Source organism: Peromyscus maniculatus, chromosome 22 (assembly GCF_049852395.1).
Source record: "Peromyscus maniculatus bairdii isolate BWxNUB_F1_BW_parent chromosome 22, HU_Pman_BW_mat_3.1, whole genome shotgun sequence".
NCBI lineage: Eukaryota > Metazoa > Chordata > Mammalia > Rodentia > Cricetidae > Peromyscus > Peromyscus maniculatus.
In genome coordinates this window covers 1,427,103-1,448,918 of record NC_134873.1, presented here as the reverse complement: position 1 = coordinate 1,448,918, position 21,816 = coordinate 1,427,103, and the positions used below count along the sequence as shown (strand labels likewise).

The following is a 21,816-nucleotide window of genomic DNA, read 5'->3' as shown; positions in this document are numbered from 1 at the left end:
GCTGCTTCTGTATGTGTTTAAAATTTTTCCTAGGCTCCAGAAACTAGCTTAAGTCCATCTGACAGGTTGGACCTACTTCTGATAAGTGCCAAACCCAAACTTTTCTGGTCTTGGGATCCCCTCTATCACCCTTGGAATCCTCAAAGGAATAAATAATAATAATAATAATAATAATAATAATAATTCTTTCTTCTAAGGTTTTCTCTGTCTCACCAGCATCCTATCAGATGCAACAGGAGCCAAAATGCCAAGCCAAGAAAGATGAACAGCTCTGAGGCAGCATACGATAGCGGACCATCCCAGGATGACTGTCTACCTTGGAATCACCCTTCCCTACTGCCCCAGAGTCAACCAACACCAACCAAGTCAACTGGAAGCAGGTTTTCTGGGAGAAACGACACCCCTATTCCTGTTCACTCACTTTTTTTTTTATAATAAACAAAAAGTCTAGAATGTTAAAATTCTGCCCTTACTCCAGCTACATGACCACACATGTGCAGTTCAGGAGCTGGGCAAAGGATCTTGCATCTTATATCATCAGTGTGCACTGGTGACTACCTTCGTGTGACATGGTCACTCAATTAGCTCATGCCTGGCGTAGCTCTGTAAGCCTACCTGCTCCTTAAAAGGCCAGACACAGACCTCAATCTTCCCTTCTCTGTTCTCTCCCACCCACTATCTCTTCTCTTCTCTCTCTCTCTCTCTCTCTCTCTCTCTCTCTCTCTCTCTCTCTCTCTCTCTCTCCTTTCTGCATGTGGGTCTCCCCCAGGCCTGGTTCTTCTGCCCCCCCCCAAATAAAGCTCCGATATTGGCTTTTGTCATGCTTCGTGACCTTTCTGCATGGTAACCAGTTCTGGTAACCAGCACTGCTTATCATTCTTAACACACATGAGTTATGTCCACATTTGAAAAGCACAGTATCCTTAGTACTTTGGTGTTTTGTTTATTTTCCTCTTCGTTATCCTGCTACAGACAGAAAACTCAGGGGTCACACTTGCTAGACAAGGCCTCTACCACAGCCCTCAAACCAGCACCACCATTATACTTTTTTGGGCGTTCCTCTTAGACCTCTGATATCACAGATCTGTACCTTCTCCCCTACTATTCCACATGATCAGTCCTAGCAAAAGAAATTGAAATTAAAAAATAAAGTTACACAGGAATGTTGTAACTTCCTGCCAGAAAGAAGAGAGACTTAGACTTAAAAACTGGTCCTCTCTGGGTCTTAGCTGCTCCATTGTAAAAAAAGAGAAGTTTCCAGCCAAGGGCAGGGTGAATGGGGCCGTGAAGATCCAGTTGGGCAGAAGGTTCCCTGTGTTTCCCACACTCCACTCTTGTTCCCACTCTAGACTATGGCTGAATCAGTCCCTGGAAGCTGTGGCAGCCTGAATCCAGGTACTGGTGCCTGCAACACTGATTCAACTTCAGCCATCACAGCAGGGACCCAGGCAATAGTGACTATGCTGGATTTTTGTGTCCCACAAGCTAAAGTCATCTGAGAAGAGAGAACTTCAGTTAAGCAGATGCCTCCATAACATCATGTTGTAGACAAGCCTATAGAGCATTTTCTTAATGGGTGATTTATTTGGGAGGTTCCAGCTCCTTGTGGGTGGTACCCTCCCAGGGATGGAGGTACTGGATTCTCTACGAAAGCAGACTGAGCAAGACATGGGTACCAAACCAGTCAGCAGCATTCCTCCATGGAAATGGTTCTCAACTTCTCTAATACTGGGAACCAGTAATACAGTTCCTTAAGTTGTGGTGTCCCCAACCAGAATATTACTTCTGTTACTACTCATAACTTTAATTTTGATACTGATATAAATTGTAATGCAAATATCCAATATGCAGGATATCTGACATGTGACCCTATGAAAGGGGACCTCAACAGCACCCCAGAGGTTCCATGACTCACAGGTTGTGAACCACCATTCTGTGGCCTAGGGATCAAATCCTGCCCTGTTTGAGTTGAGTTCCTGTCCTGACTTTCTTCATTGATGAGCACTGTGGTGATATTGTGTCCCCCAATATATTGTGCACCCTAATAAACTTATCTGGGGTCAGGGAACAGAACAGCCACTAAATAGACATAGAAGCCAGAAAATGGTGGCACACACACCTTTAATCCTAGCATTCTGTAGGCAGAGATCCATCTGGATCTTTGTGATTTCAAGGACACACTGGAAATTTAGCCAGGCATAGTGGCACACACCGTTAATCCCAGGAAGTGATGGCAGGAAGCAGAAAGGCATATAAGGCTTAAAATCCAGGAACCAGAGCCCTTTAAGCTTTTAGGCTTTTATCAATTCACCTGAGATCCATTGGGGTGAGGACTCAGAGGTTTCTAGTTTGAGGAAACAGGATCTGCTGAATCCCCATGGGAGACCTTGCCTAGGAGGAGGTAGGAATGAGGGGTGGGTTGGAGGAGCAAGGTTGTGGGGTGGGAGGAGGGAGGACAGGGGAATCTGTGGTTTGTATGTAAAATGAATAGAAAATCTCTTAATTTGAAAAAGAATGCTTATTGCTTTTCCAGAGTACCCAAGTTCAGTTCCTAGCAACTATGTTAGGTAGCTCACATTGTCTGCAACTCCAGGCAGTGAATAGTCACAAACCTTTCAACTCTAAGGGTATCCAAGACCTCCAACTGCCACAGGCACTGACACTTATGTGCACATACCTACACATAGACACACACATAGATACAATTAAAAATCAACCTTTAGAAAGAATATTTCTTGAGTCCATATAGTCTTTTGACCATGTTGTCCTTCAGGATGCTCAATGGTGAAAATATCATGGGTCAATGGGCCATGGAGATGTTTCACAATTCCCCTGGGCTATTAAAGAGGCCCAGAGCATGTCTTGCTTGGCTAGGAGAAAACATCACCATTAAAAAAAATATGAACTTTTAAAAAGAGATTGTCAGAAGGAAGTGTGGCCATTCTCTTTATGAACTAGAAGCAGCCCATAATTTCTTAATCTAATTTCTCTCCTAAGACCTTATTATGGCTATCTTATCAGCTCTGTTTTAAAACAGCCTTCTGTTGCTGGAGGGCTTCTCTCCAGGTTCCACCAAGCCCCACAATAATCACTCAGACGCTTATATTACTTATAAACTGTATGGCTGTGACAGGCTTCTTGCTAACTGTTCTTATATCCTAAATTAACCCATTTCTATAAATCTATACCTTGCCAAGTTGCTTGTGTCTTACCAGCGTCTTTACATGCTGCTTGTCCTGGCGGTGGTTGCAGTGTCTCTCCCTCCTTCTTCCTGTTTCCCCAATTCTCCTCTCTCCTTGTCCCGCCTATACTTCCTGTCTGGTCACTGGCCATCAGTGTTTTATTTATATAGAGTGATATCCACAGCAGCCTTCCATGAAAGGGGAAGATAGCTCCTGTTGCCAAGTCTAGGAAATAATGCAGAAGCCAGGGAAACTGTCATATTTAATTTTACAGTGATGTATGAGTCTTTGATGGTCATTGTTGCAGGGAATGAAAACCTAGACCAAATATCTTAAGGGACTCACTTCTCTTTTGAAGTTTGTTTTAATTTGTTTATATAATTATTCTATTTTTAAAATGTAGCATCCCATCTAGGATCGCAGGAATTCAGTTTCTGACAGGTTAAGTTAAGGATAAGTCCTAGTGACTTGCATAATGACTGAAAGTACTTTATCATGACCTGATGGCTGGGTAATGCCCAATCAAAATGTTCCACTTTAGGAAGTAGCACTTTAAAGTGAATGTTTAAAAATAATTAAAAATACTAAGAAAACACTTTATTTTTGCATATTTGAAGAATTTCCGTTTGTGACCTAGGTAAAGATGACACTTTCCAATGTCAATACCTTACAACATGAAGATCCAGCATTACCATGCTAGCTTAGGTGGCAGTTTAAATGAGAACCACCCCCACGGGCTCATGTATTTGATTGCTTGGTTACCAGTAGGTGGGGCTGTTTGGGAAGGATTAGGAGAGGTGGCCTTGTTGGCAGAGGTGTGTCACTGGGGTTGGACTTTGGGTTTCAAAAGACTTGTGCCATGTCCAGTGAGTCTCTGTCTCTGTCTCTCTCTATCTCTCTCACTCTTCCATTTGTGGATCTAGATGGAAGTTCTCAGCTTTTTTTTTTTTTTTTTTTTTTTTTTTGGTTTTTCGAGACAGGGTTTCTCTGTGTAGCTTTGCGCCTTTCCTGGAACTCACTTGGTAGTCCAGGCTGGCCTCGAACTCACAGAGATCCGCCTGGCTCTGCCTCCCGAGTGCTGGGATTAAAGGCGTGCGCCACCACCGCCCGGCAAGTTCTCAGCTTTTTAATGCCATGTTTTTCCTCCCCTATCATGGACTTAAGCTTCTGAAACACTTTCTTTCATAACTTGTCTTGCTCATGCTATCTTATCACAGCAATAGAAAAGTTAACAAGACAGCTTAGGGGCTGTCCTACACAGTCAATTCTTTACATCCTCAGGACCCAGTATTTTCATGTTAGCTCAGGAACTGTTCAGCATGGTCAGGACCTTACAGCACTGAGAACCCAGCACTATCATGTCAGGGGCTGTTTTACATGGTTAATGCCTTACAATGTAAGGACCCAGTGTTTCCATGTCAGGTTGGGAGCTGTTCTGCCTGGTCATATATGCATCTTTCTTTAGGCTATGACATCTTCCCTCATCCAATGCCCAGCCTTACTCTAGATCCTAAACCTAAGTAAAAGTGTCCCCGAGTCTGTCAGTCTATTGCCACCTTCACAATTTTTGTTATATCAATATATCACTCCATAGATATTTACTGAATGATTTTTTAAGGATTTATTTATTTATTATGTGGGCAATGTTCTTCCTGCATGTATACCTGCATGCCAGGAGAGGGCACCAGATCTCATTACAGATGGTTGTGAGTCACCATGTGTATGCTGGAAATTGAATTCAAGTCCTCTGGAAGAGCAGCCAGTGCTCTTAACCACTGAGCCATCTCTCCAGCCCTGAATGGTTTTTCTTTAACACCTAAAACTGTCAGCTCCCACTTCTATTGCAGCACATCACTTGTACAGATTTGCCATTGTTTTTTCTCCTTTGTGACCCTAGTCACCCTTTTCACCTCTGGATCCCTAGGAGAAAACCAAAAGAGAGCGTCAATGCACTAATATTGTATTTCTCTGTGTGTGTGGTGAGGGGTAGTTAGGGATAGGAGCATGTCAAACTGATATACTCCTAGGCCAACTCCCTCATTTTTGCAAAGCTCCAGGCTCAGGTAATAGGTAGCTTGCCCAGTAAAGGCATGCTTTCTGGTTAGACCCACTAAGTCTTTTTTCTTTTGATTTTTTTGTTGTTGTTTTGTTTGTTTGTTTGTTGTTTGTTTTGTTTTTAAAGACCAGGGTTTCCCCATGTAGTTTTGGTGCCTGTCTTGACTTTTGCTGTGTAGACCAGGCTGGCCTGGAACTCACAGAAATCTGACTGGCTCTGCCTCCCGAGTGCTGGGATTGAAGGTGTGCACCACCACTGCCTGGTGCCCCTAAGATCTCTTAAAGTTAGGTAATAAAAGGAAACAGTGACAGTCCTTCCAGAAACAGAAACAGAGGTTGTGGGAAAAACTGGGATGGAACCAGGGTGTTGGGTCTGGGTTATAAACTTGAGTTCCATATGCCCCTTTACCTCCTCCCGGGACTCCACTCTCCATCTTTCATGGTGGTTGTTGAGATTAAATAGAGAACAAAACTGCTCAAGATAACTCAGATCGCCAAACTAAATACTCACTAAGAAGCTATAAATGGTGATGTTTCATCTTTTCCTGGAAAGGGTTGTGAGAGGGTGAGGAGACAGTGTGAGGGCCTCAGAAAATAGGTTTGCCACACATACAAATTCTTTGCCTGATTTGCTTTTTGCATAGGGTGGGCCTTTCAGACATCTCATTATACTCTCACCCTCAGTTTGAAGCCAAGCAGAGGCAAAAAGCAGCCTCTGAATAGATAAATGGCAGGGGGTGGTTAACAAGTAGGGTGGGTTCTGTTGTGACTCAGAGTAAGCGTGAATCTTTTTTTATAGTAATTTTATTTTATAATTAACTTAATTTCACATATCAGCCACGGATTCCCCCATCTTCCCTCCTCCCACCTCTCTGCTCTCCCCTCCCAATTGACCCCCGACTCCCACCTCCTCCAAGGCAAGGTCTCCCCTGGTGAGTCAGCCCAGCCTGGCAGACTCAGCCAAGGCAGGTCCAGTCCCCTCCTCCCTACACCAAGGCTGAGCAAAGTGTCTCAGCATTGGCCCCAAGCTCCAAAAAGTCAACCCATGCACCAAGGACAGGTCCTGGCTGCACTGCTTGGGGGCCTCCCAAACAGATCAAGCTAATCAACTGTCTCACTTATCCAGAGGGCCTGGTCCAGTTCCATGGGGGTTCCTACACCATTGGTTCTCAGTTCATGCATTTCCACTAGTTTGGCTATTTGTCCCTGTGCTTCCTCCAACCATGGTCTCAACATCTCTCTAAGTTGGAATCTTAAGCATTCTCTATACTACAAAACTGCATGCCACCTCTAATTGTAGAGATACAAAGTCAACTATAAGCTCATTGGGGGGTTAATTTGTGGATTTTTTGTTTTTGTTTTTTGTTGTTATTATTTTGTTTTTTTTTTAAGGCAGGATCTCATGTATCTCTGGCTGGTCTCTTTTAAGTGAACATGCTCCTGCCTCCACCCACTGAATGCTAGGATTATAGGAAATGTATCACCACTTCTGGTTGCATATTCTGAATTTTGAATACCTTTACAAATTACCTTAAATGTAAAACTAAGCAAGTGAAATTAATTTTGCTAGCATTTTACTTTCATTTAATTTGTCTCTTCAACATGTAATCACTGTAAAATAATGGGAAAAAAGGAAAAATTGAAATGTACATGTTGCATGCTGATGATTGAGGTTAGGGGTAGAGCACTTGTCTAGCATGTACAGGTGCTGGGGCTCATAAGAGAGAGTGAAGGAACCAAGGTACAGGAACCTGCTACATAACTGCTAGAAGTATAGCTATACAATGATGCAGCCACTAGCACCAGATTATGCACAGCATTTACAATAGAGAAAAGGTAGAAACCCCAGATAACTACTGCTTGATGAATGGGTAAACAAAGGGTGCTGTGTTAATACAATGGTCAAGTGTCTAGCCATGAAAAGGGGTAGAGTACTGCTACATCCTATAACATGAATAAACATCACAGACATTAAACTCAGTGAAAGAAGCAAAATGACAGAAGAATGGGATAGTTCCCTATTAGCTGGTTTGATTTCTATTAAACACCCAGAACGAGAAACCTGAAGCAGAAAGTTAGATTGGTAGCTGATAGGGGGTAGGGTCTGGAGGATGAAGAATAACTACTAGTGAATCAATAGTTTCTTCTCCAATGACAAAAATATTTTAAAATCAAATAGGATGATGAATGCATACTTTTAAGAACATACTAAGAAAACCCTACTGGATTGTATACTTTAATAGAGTGAACTTACTAGATAAGTGCATTACATTATTATTTAAAGTTTACATTTATTTCACGTGTATTATGTTTTGCCTGCATGCATATGGTACACTGTGTGCATGTCTGGTGCCTGTGAAGATAAAAGAGGGTGCTGGATTCCCTAGAACTGCATTTACAGATGGTTGTGAGCTCCATGTGGGTGCTGTTGTGGGTCACAGGGTTTGTAGCTGAGAGATATTGAGGATTACCTTTCTCTCCAGTACAGACTGCCTTCCAGTACCATGAACTCTGGTTAGTAGGTGAAGAATCTAGTTAGACGTCAGCTTAACTTCTCCATGTTCAATGACAGAAGTGTTACTTTCAGAAACAAGACCTTAACATCAGGTTGTGCAGAGACACCAACAGCTTTGGAAATACCCTGTGCTATTTGGGGGTTTCTGTGGGTCCCTTTGGTTTAGGACTCAACAGGCTGTACCTTGTTCCTGGCACAGGAGGTTTAAGATAGTGGCATAAGATGTCTAATTGGAGCCTTGTCAAACCTATTATGTTTTGAGCCCGTTTAGATTCCTATCACTTATGTATAGGAAGCTTCTGGGGTAGTCAGTTTCCATACAGTTTTTCAAAGGGTCTGCAGTGTTGATTGTCCCTGCTCATATTCCCTCCTTTATCCTTCTCTCCCATCTTCCTCTAATTAAACCTTCCTAATCTAGTGTTCACTTATATTTTCATAACACTATAGACTATTCCCTTCCTTGAGAGATACTCTCCTCCCTCTGGTCCCTTACCAAGTACCAAACCTCTGTGGTTATTCAGATTGTAGTTCCCATATCAGACTTTTAAAGGAAAAAAAGTACAAATCAAAAACAGTATTTGTCTTTTTGGGTCTGGATTGGCCCACTCCAGATGGATTTTTTTCTATCTCCATCAAGCCAGTCTTAGGGAGGTATTTTTTCATGGCTGCAGGACTGTAAGGACCTGACACATCACCCAACTCCCCCAGTGTTTTGCTTTGGAGGCCCTGCAGGTACCTCTATTCCAAAATTCCAATTGACAGTGCTTTGCTTTATACAAATAATAGAACAATAAATTATATTTTCAAAATTGTCTTTGCTTAATAAACACATTCTTTAAAAACACCAAATTTCCCAACTGTATATATCCATTCTGTCAATCCATTTATTCCCCACATGGAACTTAGGTATCTCCTATACAGCATACACATAAAGCCCAGTCAGCTTTCCTTACATTCCATAAATTTAAATATTGACTACAAAGACTCATGCTCATTTGAATCCTAATTTTCTTTTGGTTTAAAGCTTTTTGAAAATAAAAGCAAGGGAGCTATGATGCAGTGGGTTATCTCCTTATATTTGCCATTTTTGGAGTTATGAAATCATTGGAGGTTGCAAGGCAAAGCACTATGGCCTGCTTTGCTACCATTTGGTGTCTGGATTATCAGGGACACTCTGTCTATTGTCTGAGGACTAGGCTGTGTCCCTGTTGGCAGCAAATACAGAAATATTACTTTTGGGCATTGAGAAGTGAAAAAAATCAAAGTATCAATGACTGAGGATTTAGATTTTTGTTTGTTACTGCTATTTTCATCTTGTTTGCCTTTCATAGTTTTAAGAGCTAAAATTTACATAGATACAAGTGACCTGTAGAATTGCCATGGGCCTGTGGACTATATCATATTTCATTTTATATAAGGCACAGTGGACTGCAAGATAACCTTTTATTTTTTATAGCGGCAGAGTTAAAAATATTGCCAATTATAGTCATAAAATATCATGGCAGAGATTTTAGCAATGCTAAAATGTGAAATAAAGAGTAAGGTAGGCACAGTGGCACTGACCTGCAATCCTGCCTACTGAGAGGATTACCAAGTTCAGGACCATCTTGGGGAATATAGTTTTAAAATATTGTAAACATATTTGAATAAAAAAATGTGCCTTAAGAGTAGGTATAATTCTGTTATTTCTCTTTATTGGAATATTGTGTTTGTTGTCAGTAGGAAGATTAATCATTATTGTATCCACCAAACACTGAATGTCAGGTGCTGGAAACACTTGTCCATGCTCTTGAAGATGTGAATTGAAGCATCACAGTAGGACAATGTAAGATAGCTACAGTGTTGAATCCCCATCCTGTGCATGGGGAAATTGAGTTATGGAGCTCATAGAAAGCCTAATATATAACATGTAATATTGCCAATTATAGTCATAAAATATCATGAATTATGAGTGGCAGAGATGTCAGTGATGCTAAAATGTGAAATAAAGAAAAAGTAGGCACAGTGGCTCTGGTCTGCAATCCTACCTACTGAATACTACTATATATAATGTATAACTAGTTTATAACAGCAATTAAAGTAGGATTTAAATCCAAGCTGAATTCAGTCTGTTGGGTGTTCTGTTATGCAGATGCGCTACTCTGAGGAAGACTGAAACTTGTGATAGAACACTTACCTTAAATGGGATGGCCATGCACTATATCCCTAGCACAGCAAATGAACACTTGAGTAGAGAAATAAGTAAATAATAAAACTCCATTTACTTCTCTTACATCAGAAGGAAATGAAGTTTGCTATCTAGTTGAATGTGCCTTTATATGATAATCTGTAATTTCCTAAAATATCCTTTCAATTTGTAGGATGTCACTCCAATACTCCTGGGCACACAATCATCCAGACATGATAACATTGTTATTATCCAAAAAGGCCTCTATTGACATCCAGGATGATGAAGGCTACACACCCTTGATTAAGGTAGCTCTTAGACAGCAGTTTTAATATGAATTGCATTAGATTTTGTCCTTGTTTGTTTTTATGTTGCTATGATAAATCTGACCAAAACCAACTTGGGAAAGAAAATGTTTATTTGGTGCACAATTCCACATCACAGTCCATCATGAAGGGAAACCAGGGCAGGAGCTCAAATCAGGAACCAGAGGCAGGAACTGAAGCAGAGATCATGGGAGCAATGCTGCTTTTCCATGGCTTTTTCCAAGGCTTGCAGCTTTCTTAGAATACTCTGGACTACCTGCCAAGCTGTGCAACCACCTCTAGGAAGAGGTGCCCTCCCACATCAACCTCAATCAAGAAAATGCTCCACAGACTTTCCCACAGCCCAGTCTGATAGAGGCAATTCCTCAAGTGAGGATCCCTCTTTCCAGGGATCTTCAGCCTGTGTCAAGTTAGTGAAACAAATGAACAAGCAACCTCCCTCACTATAACAGCAACCAACTAGTGCTGATGAGATGCTTTAATATCTAGGTGTAGTGGAACACCCCTGAAATTCTATCACTTGGAAAGCTTTGGTGGGGAGATTATGAATTTAGGCAAGACTAGGGTACTTAAGAAGACCCTGTCTTAAAAAGAGAGGGAAATATGCATAAGCTGAGCAATTTCTCTGATATAAGTGTAACTATTCAATGCAATTTTAGAAATATTTATCTTGACTTTCTTGAATTGAATGTCTCATTCTTTATACAATACCAACAGGCCACACAGAGGGGCAATGTAGAATGCATAACTATATTACTGATTCAGGGTGCTAATTCCCACCTGAGTGATTTAAGTGGAAATACAGTCCTGCACCATGCCGTTTCCAGGGACAACACAAAAACTGCCAGCAAACTGCTAGAATATAAGTCTGACATAGAAGCAAAAACTGAGGTAAACATCATTCAACGTCATCCCCAATGTACTTCCAGGATAGGATGCTCAGATCCACCTATCACATGCCAAAGCTCAAGCTTTGATCAAATTTGCCTGTGATGCCATGTGATAGGGTTGGGGCAAAGGAGACAAGACCAAGGATAATTTATAGACATCGGTTCTCTCCTCTCACCATTTCAGTCTGAGGGATCAAATTGGAGTTGTCAGTCATGCTGGCAAGAATATTTATCAGTTTAGCCCTCTCAGTGGCCCTCTGATACATACACACACACACACACACACTTGACAGCACACTAATAAAAGAAAACAAACAAATGAAAATGAAACCATACACAAGCACTCCAGTGCCAGCAGATCACTCTGCTTCCATAATGATCTGGGATCCATCCCAGGAAACACAATTTCCAGCAAACTGCTTGACTACAACCCATGTGTTGAAGCAAAATTCAGGGAAAGATCATTCAACATCATCCCCATCGTACTTCTAACAATGACACTCATATCAAAAAAAAAAGTAAAAAACAGCATTTCTCCTGGTAGGGAGATCTCCACTTTAAAGAACATCAAAAGTGAGATGGACCTGTCTTCTCATGACGAGGTAATAACTGATAGCTGCAAAGAAAAAGAAATATATTTACTGATAATTCCCACTAATTTGACATGTAACATATTTGCTCGTGAGAGAAACGATGTCTCTGTGTTCCTATGTCTGCAGTATTGCAAATGGTGTCAGAAAAGAGGAACCCAGCCTGGCCCATTCCTTCACCTCCTTCATATCCTCACTTCTGGGAACACACAATCTAATCACCCTGTAAGGCACTAGTTCTCAACCTTCCTCAGCCAGTGACCATCTGATGCACTTCCTCATGTTGTGGTGAACCTGCACAGGAAATTATTTCCCTTGCTACTTCATAACTGTCATTTTTCACGTCTTATGAACTATAATGTCTATATCTATGTTTTGAGAAGGTGTTAGGTGAACCCTGTGAAAGAAAGTCCTAGGATTCCCAAATGGGTCACTACCCACCTGTTGAGAACCACTGTTTTCATGGGTATGTGATAGTAAATTAGACTATGGAGACAAAAATCAGAAAGGGAGCTACTTGAATCAGAGAGACACAAACACAAACAAATGAAGAGAATAAATGTTAGAGAATCACGCAGTAGCTAATGTCAACAGCAACCTACCCAATATACTTGTATGACTTTAGTGGATTTATTTTAGGGGTGGAAATGTTTTGAATGCATTCTTTCTGTGCACTCTGTGTGTGGCCTGCACATAGACACCTAGGTATACTTTGGATCACCTGGCACTGAGGTTCCAGATGGTTCTCAGCCAAGATGTGGGTGCTGTGAATCAAAGCCAGAGCCTCTGCCCCAGCAAAAAGTGGTATGCACAGCTGAGTCATCTTTCCACACCCCAGAATGAATATGTTTCTTATGCACATGATCATAAGCAAAGGCCAAGATGTCCTTAGTAGAAACAATGAGTCAGCCTCAGGGTGTTTGCTAAGATTTTGGACCCTAGGCCTCATCAGCCAGCCAGTTTGGCACATTGAAATGCAGAGAACTTATAGGCAGGAAGAACATGAATAGGAGGTTGACCATGTTGGTACACTCCTCTAATCGCTGCACTTATGATGCAGAGGCCAGCTGGTCTCTTTGAGTTCAAGGATAATCTGGTCTCAATTTATTTGGTGCATGGGGGAAGGCAAGAAACATGTTTGCCACAGCAGAAGTGTGCAGGTGCAAGGATAATTTATAGGAGTTGTTTCTCTCCTCTCACCATTTCAATCTCAGGGTTCAATTGGACTTGTCAGTCACGCTGGCAAGTGCCTTTATGACATTAGCCATTTGGTGGCCCTGCTATGTATGCTTTGACTTTAAATATATCAGCATTAATACACACACACACACACACACACACACCAAAATGCAAATGAAATTGATACAATACACTAGCACACCAATGCCAGCAGATCACTCTGCATGCAGGCATAATGACCTGGGATCCATCCCAGAAAACACAATTGCCAGCAAACTGCTTGACTACAACCCATGTGTTGAAAATACTCGAGCAAAGATCATAAGACATGGTTCTCATTTTACTTCCAGCAATGAAACTCAGATCCACCTATCACATGCCAGAACTCAGGTGGACTCAATGAAACTGAGCAAAAGAGAGTGAAACACTTTTATCCTGGTCTGTTTTTAATCTTGGTTTGCATAATTTAAAGGAACCCAGCACAGCCTATTTTGTGTCTGAAGACGGCTTCATTTGAAAATCAAGCAAATAAAGGTTTGGGGTCTCACACACATTTCACATACACACCAAACAAAAGAATTGATTTCCTTACCCGAGAAAGTTCATCCTCTACCTTTCCTTTGCAGAAGCGCGAGGAACAGATTGTCTCTGGAATAAGGTTCTCCACTGTCAAGACCATCCTGTGTGTCATGGACCTGTCTTCCCTAGATGAGGTAATAACTGATAGTTGCAAAGAAAAAGAAATATATTTACCTTTAATTCCCACTAATTTGACATGTAACATATTTGCTTATGAGAGGAACGATGTCTCTGTGTTCCTATGTCTGCAGTATTTTACATAGTTTCAGAGAAGTGGAACCCAGCCTGGCCCATTCCTTCATCTCCTTCATACCCTCACATCTGGGAACACACAAGATAATCACCTTCTAAGGCACTAGTTCTCAACCTTCCTCAGGCTGTGGCCATCTGATGCACTTCCTCATCTTGTGGTGACAGTGCACAGAAAATTATTTTCCTTGCTACTTCATAACTGTCATTTTGTGAGTGTTGTGAATTATAATGTCTATATCCATATTTTCAGAAGGTATTAGGTGACCTCTGTGAAAGACAGTCCTGGGATTCCCAAATGGGTCACTACATACCTGAAGAGAACCACTGTTTTCATGGGTATGTGATAGTAAATTAGACTATGGAGATAAAAATCAGAAAGTGAGCTACTTGAATCAGAGAGACACAAACACAAACAAATGAAGAGAACAAATGTTTGAGAATCATGCAGTAGCTCATGTCAACTGGAATGTACCCAACTTACTTGTATGTCTTCAAGTGATTATTTTATGTGTTTAAATGTTTTTCATGTTTTCTTTCTGTGTTTTTTTGTGTGTGTCCTGTCCACAGACATCCAAGAAGGCTTTGGATCCCCAGGAATTCCTGTTCCAGATGGTTGTCAGCCAAGATGTGGGTGTAAGTAAACTGCAAAAACTCTGGGTTTGGTGTCCCAGGTTTCAGAACTAAAATGTTAGCAAACTGATGGCTGAAACTGCGAGGAGACAGTTCAGCCCTAGACGGGGAGGGATCTCTGATGCCTCAAGCTACTCAGAACAAGAAGTCTGCCCTGAAGGTGTCCCGGACACCTGGAGCTGTTTAACACAGCTGTGATGGCTGGGACTGCAAAGAAACAGCCCAACCTTGGAAAGGAAATTTTTCTGACCTCTCCGGAGAGTCAGGCCTGGAACGGCTTTAGCAAGGAAGGGAATCCTGACTCTTCAGGAATGTCAGGATATACCTGGTGTGATGGGGGATGGTCTCCCTACAGGACACAGCAATTCTGCTCCTATCCTGGAGAGCTACAATCTCAGGTTAAGTGTTAACAGCTCTCTTTTGCTCAGTCCACCATGGGATGTCCCAGCATATTGGGAACAAAAATATGAATGACTGTGCCTTGACCTTTCTTGCCTGGATGATCTGGCATGACTACACCCTTGATAATTGTCACTAACTTACAAAAACACTCGTTCATCACTAACTTACAAAAACACTCGTTCCTGGAAAAACCACAAAATGTACTTTTAGAATAACTTCCTGAAACATGTTCAGGTTGGTAGGTTGTACAAGCTTTGGACCAAAGAGACCTCACCCTGATCCTATTCTTCAGACATTTTACATCAGTCCCCCTTCCCCTATTCACTTCTCCTATCCCCCAGTATATATAAGCCTGCCTTGCCTTGCAATAAACTAGACCTTGATGCGACTCAGACTGACTCTGTCCCTTTTATGTGCCTGGTCTCCTTTCTCTCTCACCCCCATTGGTCTTTCAGGAGGTGCCTCCTCAGGTCCTACCTAATAACCTGACCTGCTGGACAGGTCACCAGCAAGGTTCTTCTGTTCACCAGTCAGTGAAGGTCTTCACCTAAAACTGTTTTGAGAAAGAGGTTTATTTGGGAAGGAGGAGTCCAGGAGAGTAGCTGCCTCTACTAGAGTGGAGAGAACAGCTCACAACTGACTGGGAAGGGCAGTTGATATAGGATGGCTAGGGGGCGGAGTCAACTGTGATTGGTTAGTTTATTTTCTGCCCAGGGATTGGCCAGTATTGTGAGTAAGGGGCAGAGATGGCCCTGATTTCAAGGCCAAACTGTGTTTCTTTCACTGTCCTTTCTTGGCTTTTTGACACTACCTCTAAGGCCAGGGCACATTTCTTTCACTGACTATGATTCTAGGGGCCAAGAGTGTTATTCTGGTACTGGTCTCAGAGTCAGGGCATATTTCCTGGGTTCTGGGTTTGGAGATAAAATGTTCACTTCTCTGGCTCAGGTCCCAAACACAGGCTGTTTCTTTCCCTGGTCCTGGGCCCTAGGGCCAGAATTCTAATGTCCTGCTCTGTGATTGGTTGATTTCACAAGTCAGTTGGACAGGGCAGAGATGGCTCTGATCTGAGATGAACTGTGTTTCTCTCACTGGCCTTACTTAGCTTTATGATGTTACCTCTAAGGCCAGGGCGCATTTCATTCACTGACTCTGATTCTAGGCACCAAGAGGGTTTCTGTTTTCAGAGTCAGGGCATGTTTCCTTGGTTCATTTCTCTGGCCCAGGTTCCAAACACAAGTTGTGTTTCTTTCAGTGGTCCTGGACCCTAGGGCCAGGATTCTGCTATCCTGTTCTGTGATTGTTCGATTTCACATGTCAGTTGGACAGGGGCAAGGATGGCTCTGATCTGAGATAAACTGTGTTTTTCTCACTGGCCTTATATGAGCAATCCTTCCCTAATTCTCGGCTCTAAGGTCAAGGTGGGTTTCTCTAGCCAGCCCGTTTTTCCTACGTTTCATGCTGTGAATCAAACCAAGGTCTTCTGTCAGGGCAAAAAGTGGTATATACTGCTGAATCATCTTTCCATACCCCAGAATGAATATGTTTGTTATGCACATGACCATAAGCATGGGACAAGATATCATTAGTAGAAATAATTAGCCAGCCTCAGGATGTTTGCTAAATTCCTAGACCCTAGGCCTCATCAGGCTCCCAGTTTGACATGTTGAAACACAAAGAACTTATAGGCAAGAAGAACATGAATGAGAGACTGGGCATGTTGGTACACTTCTATACTCCCGGCACTCATGAAGCAGAGGCAGGCTCGGCTCTGGTCTCAATTATTTGGTGCATGGGGGAAGGCAAGAAACATGTGTGCCACAGCAGAAGTGTGGAGGTCCAAGGATAATTTATAGGACTTGGTTCTCTCCTCTCACGATTTAGGTCTCAGGGATCAAATTGGAGTTGTCAGTCATGCTGGCAAGTGCCTTTATAGATTAACCCTCTCAGTGGCCCTCTGATGTATGCTCTGACTGAGAATATATTAGCATTAACACACACACACACACACACACACACACACACACACACACACACACACCCTCACACCAAAGTAGAAAACACACAAATGAAATTGAAACCATACACAAACACTCCTGTGCCAGCAGATCACTCTGCTTGCAGGCATAATGACCTGGGATCCACCCCAGAAAACACAATTGCCAGCAAACTGCTTGACTACAACAGACATGTTGAAGCAAAACCCAGGGAAAGATCATTGACCATCGTCCCCATTGTACTTCCAGCAGTGAGACTGAGATCCACCTATCACATACCAAAGCTCAAGCATCTCCATGAAAGTGTTCACAGTGAAACACTTTTCTCTAAGTCTGTTTTTAATATGGTATACACAATTTAAAGGGACACAGCACAGCCTCCTTTGTTTCAGAAGATGGCTTCATTTGAAAATCAAACAAATAAAGGTTTTGGGCCCACTCACACTTGACAAACACACCAAACCTAAGAATTATTTTCCTAAACCAAGAAAGTTCATCCTCTACCTTTCCATTGCAGAAAAGTGAGAAACTGATTTTCTCCAGTACTGAGGTCTCCACTTTAAAGAACATCAAATGTGAGATGGACCTGTCTTCCCTAGATGAGGTAATAACTGATAGCTGCAAAGAAAAAACATATATTCACTGGTAATGCCAACTAATATGAAATGTAACATATTTGCTTGTGAGAGAAACAATGTCTCTGTATTCCTATGTCTGCAGGATTGCAAATAGTGTCAGAGAAGAGGAACCCAGCCTGGAACATTCCTTCACCTCCTTCATACCCTCACTTCTGGGAACCCACAAGCTAATCACCTTCTAAGGCACTAGTTCTCCAACTTCTTCAGGCTGTGACCATCTCATGCACTTCCTTATGTTGTGGTGACCCTCCACATAAAATTATTTTCCTCGCTACTTCATAACTGTCAATTTGCGAGTGTTATGTATTATAAGTCAATATCTATATATATTTTCAGAAGGTCTTAAGTGACTTCTCTAAAAGAGTCCTAGGATTTCCAAATGGGTCACTACCCACAGATTTGAGAACCACTGTTTTCATGGGTATGTGATAGTAAATTAGACTACGGAGACAAAAATTAGAGAGTGAGCTACTTGCATCAGAAAGACAAGAACACATACAAATGAAGATAATAAATATTAGATAATCCCGTAGTATCTAATATCAACAGGAATGTGCCCAACATGTTTGTATGTTGTCAATTGATTTTTTTTAGTTGTTTAAATGTTTTGCACAAATTCTTTCTGTGTACCTTGTGTGTGGCCTGCCCACAAACATCCAAGAGGGCATTTGATAACCTAGATTGGAGTTCCAGATTGCTGTCAGCTAAGATATGGGTGCTGTGAGTCAAATCAGGTCTTCTGACAGAGCAAAGAGTGGTATACACTGCTGAGTCATCTTTTCTGACCCCAAAATGATATGTTTGTTATGCACCTGATCATAAGCATACACCAAGATATCATTAGTAGAGATAATTAGCAAGTATCAGGGTGTTTGCTAACTTCCTGGACCCTAGGCCTCATCAGTCTGCCAGTTTGACACATTGAAATGCAGAGAACTTATAGGCAGGAAGAACATGAACAGGAGGCAGGGAATATTTATACAATCCTCTACTCACTGTACTCATGAAGAAGAGGCAGGCTGGTCTCTGTGAGTTCAAGGACAACCTGGTCTCTGGGAAGGCAATAAATATATGTGCCAAGCAGAAGTGTGGAGGTCCAAGGATTTTTTTTTTAAATTTATTTACTTATTATGTATACAGTGTTCTGTTTGCATGTATCCCTGGAGGCCAGAAGGGGGAGCCAGATCTCATTATAGATGGTTGTGAGCCACCATGTGAGTGCTGGGAATTGAACTCAGGACCTCTGGAAGAACAGCCAGTGTTCTTAACCTCTGAGCCATCTCTCCAGGCCTGGTCCAAGGATATTTTATAGGAGTTGGTTCTCTCCTCTCACCATTTCAGTCTCAGGGATCAAATTGGAGTTGTCAGTCGTGCTGTTAAGTGCCTTTATGACATTAGCCCTCTCAGTATGTAGGTTCTGCGATGTATGTTTGACTGTAAATGTATCAGCATTAATACACACACACACACACACACACACACACACACACCAAAATGCAAATGAAATTGATACAATACACTAGCACACCAATGCCAGCAGATCACTCTGCATGCAGGCATAATGACCTGGGATCCATCCCAGAAAACACAATTGCCAGCAAACTGCTTGACTACAACCCATGTGTTCAAGCAAAACTCAGGGAAAGATCATTAAACATGGTTCCCATTGTACTTCCAGCAATGAAACTCAGATCCACCTATCACAAATCAAAGCTCAAGCAGTCTCAATGAAACTGTTCAGAGTAAAAACACTTTTGTCCAAGTCTGTTGTTAATCTTGGTATACATAGTTTAAAGGAACACAGCACAGCCTATTTTGTTTCAGAAGTCAGCTTCGTTTGAAAATCAAACAAGTAGAGGTTTGGGGGCTCACACACACTTCACATACACACCAAAGGAAAGAATTCATTTCCAAACCTGGAAGTTCATCTTCTACCTTTCCATTGCAGGAAAGTGATAAACAGCTTTTCTCCTGGTAATGAGATCTCCACTTTAAAGATAAAAAAATGCAATGGACCTGTATTCTCTTGACGTAATAACTGATACCTGCAAAGAAAGAGAAATATATTTACTGGTAATTCCCACTAATTTGACATGTAACATATTTGCCTGTGAGAGGAACGATGTCTTTGTGTTCCTATGTCTGCAGTATTGCAAATAGAGAAGAGGACCCCAGCCTGGCCCATTCCTTCACCTCCTTCATACCCTCACTTCTTGGAACACACAAGCTAATCACCTTCTAAGGCACTAGTTCTCAACCTTCCTCAGGCTGTGACCATCTGATGCACTTCCTCATGTTGTGGTGACCCTCCACATAAAATTATTTTCCTTGCTACTTCATAACTGTCATTTTGTGAGTGTTATGAATTATAATGTCAATATCTATATTTTCATAAGTTTTTAGGTGATCTCTGTTAAAGAAAGTCCTAGGATTACCAAATGGGTCACTACCCACAGGTTGAAAAACACTGTTTTCATGGGTATGTGATAGTAAATTAGACTATGGAGACAAAAATCAGAAAGTGAGCTACTTGCATCAGAGAGACAAGAACACAAACAAATCAAGAGAATAAATATTAGAGAATCGTGCAGTAGCTAATGTCAACAGGAATGTACCCAACATGTCTTCAATTAATTATTTTAGATGTTTAAATATTTTGCATGGATTCTTTCTGTGTACCTTGTGTGGAGGCTGGCCACAGACACCCAAGAGGGCTTTGGATCCCCTGGAATTGCAGTTCCAGATCGTTGTGAGCCAAGATGTGGGTGTGAGTAAACTGCAAAAACTGTGGGTTTGGTGTTCCAGGTTTTAACACCAGAATGTTAGTAAATCGATGGATTTAACTGCAAGGAAACAGTTTAGACCTAGAGGGTGAGGGATCAAGGATACCTGGAGCTACTCTGAACAAGAGCTCTGCCCTGTAGGTGTCCTGGACTCCTGAAGCTCTTTAGCACAGCTGTGATGGCTGAGCTGGAAAAAGTTTAGCCCTTGAGGGCAACGTATCCTGGACCCCTGGGGCTACTTAGAACAAGAGCTCTGCCCTGAATGTGTCCTGGACACCTGAAGCTGTGTAGCACAGCTGTGATGGCTGGGACTGCAAAGAAACAACACAACCTTGGAAAGGAATTTTTTCTGACCTCTCTGGAGAGTCAGGCCTGGAACTACTTCAGCAAGGAAGGGTATCTTGTCTCTTCAGGAATGTCAGGATATACCTGGTGTGATGGGGTATAATCTTCCCACAGGACACAGCAATCCTGCTCCTATCCTGGATTGCCACAATCTCAGGATCAGTGTTACCAGCTCTTTCTTTGTCAGTCCACTACTGGAAGTCCCTGCAAGGTTCTTCTCTTCAGCTCCCCCTTGCCTGTTCCACTATAAGACATCCCCAGCAAGGTTCTTCTGTTCACCAGTCAATGAAGGTCTTCACCCAAAACTCTTTTGAGAAAGAGGTTTATTTGGGAAGGAGGAGTTCAGGAGAGTAGCTGCCTCTACTAGAGTGGAGAGAACAGCTCACAACTGACTGGGAAGGGCAGTTGATATAGAATGTCTAGGGGGCAGAGTCAACTGTGATTGGTTAGTTTATTTTCTGCCCAGGGATTGGCCAGTATGAGCCATGAGCAGAGATGGCCCTGATTTCAAGCCCAAACTGTGTTTCTTTCACTGTCCTTTCTTGGCTTTTTGACACTACCTCTAAGGCCAGGGCACATTTCTTTCACTGACTATGATTCTAGGGGCCAAGAGTGTTATTCTGGTACTGGTCTCAGAGTCAGGGCGTATTTCCTGGGTTCTGGGTTTGGAGATAAAATGTTCACTTCTCTGGCTCAGGTCCCAAACACAGGCTGTGTTTCTTTCCCTGGTCCTGGGCCCTAGGGCCAGGATTCTGCTGTCCTGTTCTGTGATTGGTCGATTTCACAAGTCAGTTGGACAGGGCAGAGATGTCTCTGATCTGAGCTAAAATGTGTTTCTCTCACTGGCTTTATCTGAGCCATCCTTCCCTAATACTAGGCTCCAGGGTCAGGGTGGGTTTCTCTAGCCAGCCCCTTTTCTATACTTTGGGTTCTGTGAATCAAACCCAGGTCTTCTGCCAGAGCAAAAAGTGGTATACACTGCTGAGTCATCTTTTCAAACCATAGAAAGAATATGTTTGTTATGCACATGACCATAAGCATAGGCCAAGATATCATTAGTAGAAATAATTAGCCAGCCTCAGGGTGTTTGCTAACTTCCTGGACCCTAGGCCTCATTGGCCTGCCAGTTTGACATATTTAAATGCAGGAACTTATAGGCAGGAAGAACATGAATGAGAGACTGGGCATGTTGGTACACTCCTCTAATCCCTGCACTCATGACGCAGATGCCAGTTGGTCTCTTTGAGTTCAAGGATAATCTGTTCTCAATTTATTTGGTGAATGGG

The 21,816-nt window shown here is 42.2% G+C and overlaps 1 long non-coding RNA gene across 1 annotated transcript; it reads right to left on the bottom strand.

The window, feature by feature from the left end:
* Nucleotides 1–10,314: 10,314 nt before the first annotated feature.
* LOC143270158 (uncharacterized) lies at nucleotides 10,315–20,920 on the bottom strand. Its single transcript, XR_013047135.1, has 5 exons — nucleotides 20,615–20,920; nucleotides 19,319–19,447; nucleotides 17,269–17,382; nucleotides 13,497–13,624; nucleotides 10,315–11,751 (listed from the first exon to the last, which is right to left on the bottom strand). It is a non-coding gene; the product is annotated as an uncharacterized LOC143270158 (long non-coding RNA).
* Nucleotides 20,921–21,816: the final 896 nt, after the last annotated feature.